Source organism: Varanus komodoensis, unplaced genomic scaffold (genome assembly GCF_004798865.1).
Source record: "Varanus komodoensis strain SLA01 unplaced genomic scaffold, ASM479886v1 scaffold24, whole genome shotgun sequence".
Lineage (NCBI taxonomy): Eukaryota > Metazoa > Chordata > Lepidosauria > Squamata > Varanidae > Varanus > Varanus komodoensis.
In genome coordinates, this window is record NW_025335641.1 from 8,584,263 (window position 1) to 8,596,708 (window position 12,446).

Genomic DNA, 12,446 nt, shown 5'->3' on the forward strand with positions numbered 1-12,446 from the left:
TGTCTCTGTGGCTGTGTATTTCTTCACCTCTTTCTACAGCCTCAGAGGAACAAGCAAAGGGTCATTTTTACTTCACTTTTAAATCTAATGGTTTATCTATATAGGTCTCCAAATAGCTCTGGGGGATACTATCTGAAGAGAATTAAACAGAGAAAAAAAGGGAGACAAGCAGCACCAGAATATTGTAATATAAAGAATTCAGAATGGTTGATGGGACTGTTCAAAGGGATGATGAAGAGGAGGAGGAGGATGGAGAAGGAGAAGAAGAAGATGTATGCTATCAGACATTCTACCTCCTAGGTTTGCAGCCTCAGTTATAGCAAATATGTGTCTCTTCCAAATAGCCACCTGTCAAAAACCCTGGATTCAGAAAGGAAATTTCATTGCCAACTGTCATAAATGTAGCTTACCTATTATTATTCTCTCAGCCTTTGTTCAGTGATTGTGCATTTTACACACCCACAAAAGAGAAGCAATTTAGATGGCCTATTGTGCATAAAATAATCCACCTGCTGGCAAAAAGGAACATTTTTTAATTCAGGGTAATTTCCTCTCCCCCATCCCACACATGGAGATATTGTATTTGTTCCACGAAAGGAAAGATGATAGATTGTGTGTGTGTGTGTGTGTGTGTGTGAACCACACTAATTCAGTGGTTCATTAGCAGTCTAGAAAAAAAAAAAAAAAACAAAGATACCAGCCAATACCTGGGCATTCCACTGAAATGATGAACAAATCTTTTTTGAAAATCACTCTTAAATGTAATATTGACATGGCATATCTCATGGGTTGTATAATACTGTTCAGTGTTATATTTTCATAGCACAAATCTCACCAAAACCTAGAACCCAAGACCATTAGATGAAATTGAATGGTGGGAGATTTCAGGCAGGCAAGAGGAAATATTTTTAAACAGAGTGCCTAATTAAACTATGGACTTCTCTGCCACATGTTGTTACAGTGGCCACCAACTTCAATGATTCTGAAAAGAATTAGACACATCCGTGGGGACCAACAATAGTTATGAGTGGTGATGGTCATACCCAGACCCCAGTATCCAAGGCAGGAAGCCTTTCAACACATGGTGGGGAAATGTATTGAAGCTCCTTCTGGGCTTCCCATTGGGCCATCTGCTTGGTCACTATGGTAACAGAATGCTGGGCTGGATGGGCTTTTGGTGTGATCTAACAGGACTCTTCAATGTTCATACGACGACAAAGTAAGGAATGTTACTCTGTTTATAGGCGCACTCCAGGCTTCCTTTGCCAGAAGAAGCACACCCACATATGAATCGGATCTCATTTTCTGTCCATTTGAACCAAACAACAGGCAAAGGGTAAAGGCAGCAGTGGCGTGAATGAGCAAGACCACTGAAGCTGGATCTGAGTTTAAAGCAGGGATAGGGAATATATATGTCTTCAAATGTTGTCGGACTGTAAGTATCCTCATCCTTCACCCTTGGCTATGTTGGCTGCAGCTGATGGAACTTGCATCCAGGAAGACCTGCAGTGCTGCATTTTGTCCTCTCCTAGTTTAAGTCTGGCAAAATGAGCAGCTGTCCACTGCAGGCACTGAAAACCTTAGACCTTCTGAGAAGCAGGAACTGGCAGGAAGGCTGGCATTGAAAAAGATACCACAAGCCCTTGGTACTTTAATGATCTCTCTCCAATCAGGATTAATTTCGCATTCACCAGGTAGCAGAGACCTTTCACTGCAGAATCCTTTGATGCCCGTGTCAGAGAGACAGCTCCTTGGCCGTGGGCCATGCATCGTCTCAAGAGACGCTCTACTCCAGAATATAGTATGATAAAAGACTCCAGTCAGATAAATGAAGACTTTTCTGTTCAAGTGCCTTATCCGGAGATTTGCTGATGTATATGAAAGCTTTGGTTTGCTGTTTGTAGGTATCGGTTAGAAAACCTTCCTTCTTCTGTGGTTTGTTTAGACTCCAGTCAAGATGAGGATGAGGATAAGGATGATGATACCCTCCCCGTTTCCCTCTTGCAAAGAACCCCGAAAGGTAGGTCAGGCTGAGAGTCATTGCCTCCCTGGCATCACTCAGCGCACATCATGGTTGAGCGGGGGGTCTCCCAAGTCCTGGCCCAAAATTCTAACACTGCAAAGGACCCCGCAGATGCACACGTGGAAATGTCAGGGAGGCTTTATGAAAAGAAAAGTGTGTCTCCTGACATATGACCGTTTAGTTCCTTCAGTGCTTGTCACAGTCATCACAGTATAGTCAACATCTGTGAGGAAGGTCTGATCATGGGATGCAACCCCTGGCCATAGTGATGTGTTTTGTAATATATCTGGCCTCATTTATGAGACTGGCTTGAAGGAAAGGGGCACCTTCTCGAAAGTCACTACAGGCTTGTGGCACAACAGTGTTGGAAAGTATTGGGCAGAATTATTTACTTATGGATTTTCTGTACCACTTTTCTGAAAAATATCAAGGTGGCACAGATTTTTTTAAATCCCAGCAATCAGATGATAACAGAACCATAATACAACCTTCAAAACCATGAATACATTTTAAAAAAATCAAATTTAAAAGTGTGTTTTCATCCCTTTCCTGAACACAGAGAGAACAACTCCAGAGAGCCCATTCCAGAGTTTGGGAGTGATAGAGGCAAAAGTGCTTTCCCCTGGCCAGGAACCAATTCAAGGTTATTTCAGCTTTTTCATCCTGAAGGCTGAATTTCATTATGCAGCTACTCTTGGAGGCCATCTTTCTGCAGTGGTCAGGGGCCAAGGTGAAAAGGGTGGAGCCAAAAATACAAAAACTACCAGTATATTTTAGCTTGAAGCTTTAATTTCCAGAAACCAAGCTGTAAGAGAGGCTTTCACCCTTCTAGATGAGGGGAAAACTGCACAAAAACACTGAAGGATTGGTGACTGGGGGAAAGGAAGTGGACCAGAGGAAGGGAATGTGGCTGTCCAGGGGACACTGGCAGGCTGTGTTTGACCTTTGGGTTGTACACTCCATGCTAAGGTATTATTCTCTGCAATCAGACAGAACAAAGGCATGGAACTCCCAGCTGTAGGCATGATCCCTCCAACCCACCTGAGCAACCCTGGTGGAAGATCAGGTCTGTTATGATCCCTCTTTCCTTGCCTTTGGAAGAGAAAATTATTCCAAGCATGCCGAGAGTTCTTTTTAAAACTTTATTGCAATGAAGGGGACAGAAAAAATGGTTTCCTTCCCATTCTTCTGTTCACCTGAGCACATGCTTGCCTCCCCCTTTTGAACCCTGCTCCTGGTTGCTTCTTCCCTCCTCCTTTCCCCTGATTGGCTGGGGTACCAGGAGTTTACACTCTTTCCGCCCGCCTACTCCACGCTGCCCCAACACCGGCCCTTCCCAATCCAGCCCTGTCCCCAATGGGCTACAATAGGCTCATTTTGTTCTGCCCAGCTTGTCAATAAACAATCAGGAAGTATTTGTTCCTCCTGCCTACGTGCCTGTTTCCCCACACCTTGTGCCATCTGATCTTAGCCCCTCCTCTCCTTTGGGCTAAGTTGTTACCTTTTACCTTACCTTGTTACCTTTTAAAATTTTTCTACTCCCTTGTTTCAAATCATCCTTTCACATCGATCAGGTCCAAGAAAGGCTTTCTGCAAGAGGAAAGGTCCTTCTTCAAGGAGGGCTCTGCTTCTGCAAGTTCTCTCTAGCTGATTTTTTGGGAATCTCCCAGTCCACTACATTCATCAGGGCCTCCTGACTTCCTGTTTTGCATTTCAGGGGACGGAGGTACAGCCATGGGGAGGAAGGCATGGAGAAGCCTGCATCTTCCCACACAGTCAGCAGAAATCTGGAGCCAGCCCGTCACAGAGATTCCTCCAGAAGTGAAACATATGGCTGTGGAGAAATCATTGTGCCTCACCGACTTATCAGTGGACTGGGTACCATGGACAGTAACATGCTGTTGTCATGACATTTTCCCTCCATTTGGAAATTCTTGTCTGCCCTCTCATGCTAACTCTAAATAGTTTCTATGGCAGTTGAAGCTTCCCAATTAACACATATATAGGAAAACATCCAAGGAACAAAACATTTTGTACTCCAGTGTAAATAAAAGGCTGACAGCTTGTTAGCAAATTTCCCCCACCTGCAAGAACAACACATGGATTGTTTTCTCTTCTGAGGGAAGAGTCAAATTGCCGAATACGAACCAGCTTGATGCAACAATGCTTGAGCTCTATTAACTACCCTGGTTGTAAGGGAGGCGGTGGACTGGAAGTGGGGGATGTTTTGCCAGCACAGAAGATGCAAGCAGAGATGTGCCCTCTTGCCTTCCCAAATAACATCCAAATATTACATGCTTATCATAACACTGCTAATTTCTGTGCTGACATGTTTTCGACACCCTATTATAAATGCCTTGTCAAAAACAATTATTTCCATTTAAGGCTTTCTGGGAAAGGCGGACGACAGTTTGGCTGATTGGCAATCTCCCACCCACCTCCTCTTGAGGGGCCCTCATGTCTGCAGTCCAATTGCCTCACAGAGGGGGGTGACTGAAAATTGTAGAAACCTCTTGCTAAGCTCCGATCTAGGATCATGCCCGTGTTTTCAAGCCAGACATTTGTATAGCATGCTTGCAACAATATTCTACCTGGGGGCCAAATAGGTCGTGTTCACAGGTGTGCATCTTACACATGCTACTGCGCTTATTGCTAAACTTCATGTGAGGTTTCACACCAATCTGAAGACAACCATTTTTGGAGTAGGTAGCTCACGGGTGGGGAGTGTGACTACAGCAGTCAGCACTGTTTATAGTTTCTGCATTTCTTTTCTTTTACTGTTTACAGTTCCCCCTTCCATCCCATGTATATATGTTTACTTCTAAGAATATGATTCTGTGCATCAGCTGAAGTGGACTGTAGTTCAAAAACGAATGCTGTAATAAATCTGTTAGGCTTTAAGGTGCCACATTTTTTTTGTTGGCCGTGTGTTGTTGAGGACTGAAGGACTGAACCTGCATGTATGGACTCCTCTTGAGTTCATCCAAGTTTTCCTTTCACACGAGGTGTGTCTCAGTAGATAACCAAGGCTATGCTCTACCAAGCTGGGAATGACTGACAGCAAAAGGAGAAGGGGATGGCAGAGGATGAGGTAGCTAGATGGAGTCATTGGGGTGGAGGGTGTGAGCTTGGGTGGAGGACAGGAGAGCTTGGAGGAATGTTGTCCATGGGATTGTGATGGGTTTTGCATGACTTTGCAGCTAAACAACAACAACAAACAATGATCTACCAAATGGACATTTAAGGGGGTTGTAATGGAATAGTCCATTTGCCCTTCTGATCCTTGTTTTGGTGTGGTTCCATTGGGAGTAGTTCTGATTGGTTTCATCATTTTGTATGTATAGTGGGGCCTGTCAAAGTCTTCCACAGGGTCTTTGCTTTGTTCCCAGAGGGTTAGGTTTACACACACACACACAGCTATTTATTATTTGTGTCTGCTGAATGCTGTCCTGAGAACAGAACCTCAGTGGAAAGCTGAGGATCTATTTAGCTCAGTATTAATGTCAGGGTTGCAACATCCTACCTTTTTTGTTAGAATCCCAAGATCTGCCAACTCACATCTGGTATGAAGGAATAATTTTAGAATTAAAGGATCTTGACTCAACCATTTGTTTTTAATCCCACAACTGAATGGAACTCTGAGTCCTTCTGCACAGAAATCCTTTCCTGGTCATTCCAACAAAGCTTTCCTCATTTCCACAGTATAATTTGTGAAGAATTTGCTGTTACTGTTCCACAATTGCCGATCTACTGCAGATCATCTCAAGATCTGCCAATATAGCCGTACAAAAGAAGAAGGGGACGGCAGAGGACGAGGTGGCTAGATGGAGTCACTGAGGCAGTGGGTGTGAGCTTGGGTGGACTCTGAGGGATGGCAGAGGACCCGAGAAACTGGACGAATGTTGTCTATTGGATTGTGATGGGTCGGGCACTAATTTTCCATTAATGACAACCTTCTCACCATCCCTGGTCTCCCCTGACTGGATGTGGCTCTCCAAGTTTTAGGAAGGACTCTTTTTCAGCCCTCCTTGGAAGAAGAAATGGGCCCACAACCTTCTGTTTTGAAGCACGTGCCCTGATATTGAGACATGGCCTTTCCTTCACAGCACATGTAAAAAGGATTTCACATGCCATGTTTTCAGGAGAAATCACCCAGTGAGGAGCCCACACACCCACTCCTCTGCTCCCAGTAAACATGCCTTAACTGATCTTTGACCATGCTGTATAAAACAAGTATTCAGGAGGTCCTCAGAACAAACATGCTTTGAGATGGCTTTCCTAAAACTATTTATTTATTTATTATATTCATATGCCACCCCATATCCCAAAAGACTCTCTGGGTGGCTTACAATAAAAACAAGAACAGCAATAAAAACCATAAAATAAAACAACAGAACTAACAGTACAGAAATAAAATCCATTAAGAATATAAAAATCTGATAGTCAAGACAAAAGGTCACCATGAGCATGTAGCACTAAATAAAGCAATGTTAAAAACCAGCCTGGCTACTAAAAACACCTGTGGAATAAAAACGTTTCCACCTGGCGCTGGAAGGGGAGGTCCAGCATTCGGTAAATGGAGGGAAATCACAGAGAAGGGCCTTCATCTCGCCATTTCCCCCTTCACGTCAGTGGGTGTTGACTCACACAAAGGGGCCTCCATTGAGGATCTTAGTGTTCGGGTAGGGATATATGGGGACAGTCATTCTCTCAGATATCCTTGAAGACGAATGGTTTGTTTGTCTTCAGTAAATTCTTGGTATGTGTTATCACATTCAATTTCCCATTTCTTTAGAAGGTGATATGTTAACAAAGAATATTACTCTGTACACACTCACTCTTGTTCACACACACAATCAATCTCAAGGAGGGTTGGGTAAGCTTGTTCTTTGAAAAATATGTGTGGGTGTGCAATACAAAGTGGGTGGAGAAAGCTGTTGGTGTCAAACTGGAAATTTCTGATATGACATGAAAATATAGCAGTGGGGACAAGTGTCCTTGAGCCTGGACCCCCCAGAATGTATGATTAGATTGTTTGTGCCTCATTCCTGTGGGCAAGGCAATGTTTTATTTAGATTTTTGTTGGCTGAATATATAATAAATGATGAATGGTGGCCATGACAAGACACAATTTGTGCTTCTTTTCACTTGCCTGGTAGAATAAAAGAATAGAACCATTTCTTTCTAAAAGCAAGAGGTTTTGCCCTTGTTGTGTATGCTGAATAGAGCTATTTCTATTCCCTTTAGTGGAGTAGGAAAATAGACCTGTTTACTTTTGTTTTCCACATATTCTGCTCTTTTCACTGAATTCCTCTGATATCTTTCCTCTGATATTTGCTCCTTTCTCTCACACAGGCAGGGCTGGGTGTGCACATTATAAGAAACATGCATAACCCATGTATGGATTTTGTTTTATTCATTTGGTCTGCATTTCATGAACTGTCAGAAATGAAATGAGATTTTTCTCTATTTCTCAAAATTGCAGCTACATAAAAAATGCACACTTATTTTCTTCTGAAGATGCATATTTTTGCAAATGTGCAAATTTCCATTATCTGCATTTTCATGTTTTATCCTATGGGGTTAAATGCACAGTTTTGGTTGGTAATGGTACAGAATATGTTTTTGCACCATTGCCAATCATATTTTGTACTATTAAACTGGCATACAATTCTAGAAAGTAAAAACAAATGAACAAAAAACGTGTTTGTAAAAACAAATTACAAAACCCCAAACAAATCAGTTTTGTCCAAAATTAAAGTATGTGGTTTCTTTCCTCTAACACTCACTTTATTGGAAAGGATTGTGGGAGCTTGTCAAAGTAATGCTGCAGTAGACATACATTTCCCTTTGCAATTAATTTTATAGTAGTACCAGTCATTGCTCTAATCACATGCGAGGATGCAGAGCCAAGGGAGACACGTGCAAGGGCTTGGGAATTAAAGGATTACCCCTCTCTATAGTACTTCAACATCCTTCGTGAAATGTGTGAACACACATGCACAATTGATGTATAGCTATATATGGAGAGATTTCATTTCTTCCTAGAAAATGGAACATGGCACAGATATTGGTCTCATTCTTAAACCTGCCTGTGAGAAAATAGAAGTGCTTGTCATACCTTTGGTTAGGAAAAAACAGAGTGTCGTCGTTCTTCACTTTTGAGCCTCTATATCCAACTTTCCCATGTTTGCAAGTTAGGCCCAGAGCTGCAACCTCCTGGTTTTGTGGAGTCTTTGGGCAAGAAGGACTCATTGCAAAACCTCCCACTTCTGTTTGCTGTCCCTTTGCTTGCTTTCTCCCTCTCAGTCCAATATGTTAATAAACCAGATAAACAGGTAGTGGCATTAGAAGGAGAGCAGGACTTTCCAAGGATTGAACCCCTCCACCCCTAGCTGTGGGGCTTGGCAAGTGCCCAGCAGTGCCCCTGGCTCTATTAGTTATATATCTTGCAGGGTTAAGACATGGCACCAGGTACAGGTTTAAGGGCTGAATCCTTCACCTGCTTAAGGACAAGTTCTTTTGATTTCAATGAACTTTTGAGAAGGTGTGATTAGGATTGTAACCCGAGGACCAACTTTGACATCATAGTTAGTGTCATAATATGCCTGCCTGCTCCCATTTAGTTAAAGAAACGCCAAAAACATTTCTGGGGCTCAAATGAGTCCCCTATGTAAATTAGGCATATATGACCACATAGAAGGCAGCCATTTAGTTTATGGGATTTTCCATGGACAAGCTTGATTGGCCAATTCTAGGAAAAAATTCTTCACTTCAGGGTGTGAAATGTCATGGTGAGACTGGTCCTCAGTTGAATCAATTGATAGCTGATATTCACATATGAGTGCAGAGCAGACTGGATGTACCAAGAAAATCATGACAACAATGCTCTGAGGCCCAAGTACCCGAATCACCCCAGTGTCTGTTTAATGCTTTCTTCTGATCCACTGATCTGCATTTTCCATTGCAACATGCCCAAACCCTATGCATGCTTACCTAGGACTGAGATCCACTGAATACAGTTGGCCTTCCTTCCAAGCCAAGCAGCTTAAGATCACAATGTTAGTGAGGGCAAGTAATACACTAAGTGAAGGTGTTAAAGCTCACTTCTGATTATTGAGGTCAAACTGCAGTTCACCTCACATTCTTTCTGGAATCTGTCTGCTCCTAATGCTAAGCAAGCCAAACCGTTTGGAAAAGTTAACATACGGTCTCCTTACAGCTCTCACTTGCTTTAAATTTGCATGCCACCTTGGGAAGATCTGCCAGTTGTCATTATCTTTAAATGTAATGCAAGACATTTTGTCTGTTCCTTTCCCCACATGACTCAGTGCAGAGACTGCCTTTCCTAATTTGAAACATGAAGACTACCTTATTGGAACTCTCCTTTCCTTCTTGAATCCATGTCGGGGTGATAGAATTATCTTAGAGATGCTGACAGGTACTCACTCGCTCACTCACAGGATGGGGTAATTGCAGCACAGAATCTGGTCTTCACTGTAAGTGCTGTGCAGGGAGAAGGTAAAGCTTCTCTTGCCAGTGCTTCTAATGCTGCCACCCTGATTGTTCCTGTACTGCTAATAGCAGCATGGGAATAGCAATCTGCCCCTTACTGCCCTGCTGATGAGCTAGGCACCAGGGATAAGTGGGCAAGTCTCCCCAGGTCCAGCAAGAATGATGAAGGGCTACATGCAATCCATGGCCTACAGCTTGCCCTCCACGTCTCCGTATGACCCTTAAACTGATTGTGTGCAATGCAATATCATAGGCATACATTTTCTTTCATTCTTTGTGTGTATCATCTCTTATTTGCCAGGCAACTGTGTTCATTCCTATGGGGGTCAGCACTGAATGACAGCAATCTTCCTATCCTTTCTTTCTTGTCTTGCACAACTGGGGGAAAGTACAACTGTGAAAAAACCAGGACAAAGGTGGTGCCTGTTGCCAAGAGTCAGTGCACTTGCACAGCTTTTGATCATGTGTCAACAACACCTTGAATAGTGCTTGGGATTGGACTGGCAGGCAACTGTTGTGACGGAGGAGTCACCTGCTCCCTTTATCCTGCTCCAATCAGCTGTCTGGCCTACCGCCTGTTTCTTCTTCAGCTAGTTTTGGGGCTACAAGTTGCCTGCATTTAACTGGATGGGTTTTCAGTGATGGTGCATGCTTCATGTTTGACGAGACCTGGCACCCATACGCAGCCTTTGTCTGAATCCTAGCCCATAACTATACTGTTCAAGGTAGATAGCAAAACAAGGACTGGGACCTCGGACTCACAGACCTAATCTGGCCAACTGATGTTCCACAACGGTGAGCCTCCACACCAGTTTCCTCTCCCACTTGCTGCACTGAGGCTGGGAGCTCCTCCATGCATCTTTCACCATCCCTGTTAGGACAAGAAGGACTTGACTGGTGTGTGAAGGGGTGACTTCTCCAGGCACCAGCAGATTCTGCTCATCTACGTAGCAAGAAACACGGTGAAAGGAAAGTGGGTGGGGCATGGGAAGGTGCCAAGGGGAGGGGCATGGTCTTTGGGCAGGAGGGCCCACCCTCCGTGCTGTTATCTGGTTTCCTACAGTGGTCTGGCCAGGTGCACTTTGATCTCAGGACAAAAAGAAATTCCCTGCCCCTACTGTAGTGGGACTTTAACAGGGCAACTCCGCACAGTAAAATATGTTCAGTGGTGTTTACTCCCTAGTAAATGAATAAAATAAATCAGCTGTATATTGATTCATACTAACTTTCTGTTTCTTTTCAAGCCTTGCTTTATTTCTTCATTCTATTTAATTTCCAATTGCATATGTGCTTAGATTAGATTATGGTTTCAATCCAATAACAAAAGGTTAGCCGGATGGGTTAAAAAAACTTGGTTTCAAATATGTTTGTATAGTGTTTTCCTGCTCTTTCAACTTGGTCTTTTCCTGAGAATGTTCATTGTCTGATCTTTGGCATGGATGCATATTCAACGCTGGGCATTTCCATTTTGTACAAATGCCAACATTACATCTGGTGTTGACCTACCACCCAACAACATTTCCAGTAGCATTCAAACATTTGCTTTATCCGCTGCTGCCTCACTGAAGTCTTCGGACAATGCCAGCCAAAAATAAATCATGAATCCAAGCGACACTTCTGCTTGAGATTTATTGCCAATGACATTTTTGTACCCCCTGCTCTCATGAAGAGTAAACCCAAGAAACTCATAAATCATTCACTGGGACTGCTCTTGTACTACATGCGATCCACTTGACATGCAATCTACTCCCCAAGATAAGTGCCCCAGAAACACAATAATTACCCTTCCTTGCGGGTCAACACATACCACGACACTCACAAATACAGCTCACAAATGGCCTAGTTCCAACCTCCCTTTCACTGCAATTCACAGAAGTAGGTCAGGTTAGGAGAACAAATGATGCTCCACAGGAGCAGGTGGGGAAGACTGCCATGGACACCCTGCCACTTGTCATGCTGAGTTCAGTGCTGACCAGAATTATTGATGATGACTGGTGCTCGTGATCTGTGTCAAGGTTGGATAGTGTTTGACCTCAATTAATTGGCAGGCTATGTTGTGAAGCTGTGTTGCAAGCCAGTGATCCAGTACCAGGCTTCCCTCACCCGCATTGTATTAGGCAACACTATGTGTCGATCAATTTCCAGGGTCAGCCCTTTATCAGCTCTGAAGAGTGTTAAGTACATCATTGTAAATTGCCATTTGGAGGTGGTGCCATAGCAACTGCAGCCACAGATATTTATTTTTAGGTCTGTACGAATTCAAAATAAAAATAAATTAAAAGACCTCTGAGATCAGAGAGATTTTGGTTAGACAGGACTGATTGCTGGGTTGAATGTTTACCACTGTGGGTAGCTGAAAAGCAGCAGAGCTATTCCGAGGGATTTCGCTGCACTAGACAAAATGTTGCTGTGCTTTTCCAAGGGGGTCAAGTAGATTAGCTCTACTCCACATGCAAGTGACAGACTGGTGGGCCATGATGATCCTTGCACACTCCATTTCCTGTTGGTCTTGCACTACTCCTTGTTGGTGTGTGTGTATGGGCAGCAGTAGTGCCCACATTATTTGCTGTCCCATCTTTTCGTCATACTCCTTCCTCCAATTAATGTTGTTTTCTTTCTGATTTTTCTCAGGAATTGTATCCAATCTTAGTCCTATTTAGAGTTGTTGTTGTTGCTAGTTGTGAAGTGGTGTCTGACCCATTGTGACCCCATGGACAACATTCCTCCAGGCCTTCCTGTCCCCTCGGAGTCCACCTAAACTCACACCGACTGCTTCAGTGACTCCATCCAGCCACCTCATCCTCTGCCGTCCCCTTCTTCTTTTGCCATCAATTGTTCCCAGCATTAGGCTCTTCTCCAGGGAGTCCTTCCTTCTCATTAGGTGGCCGGATGGAGTCACTGAAGCAGT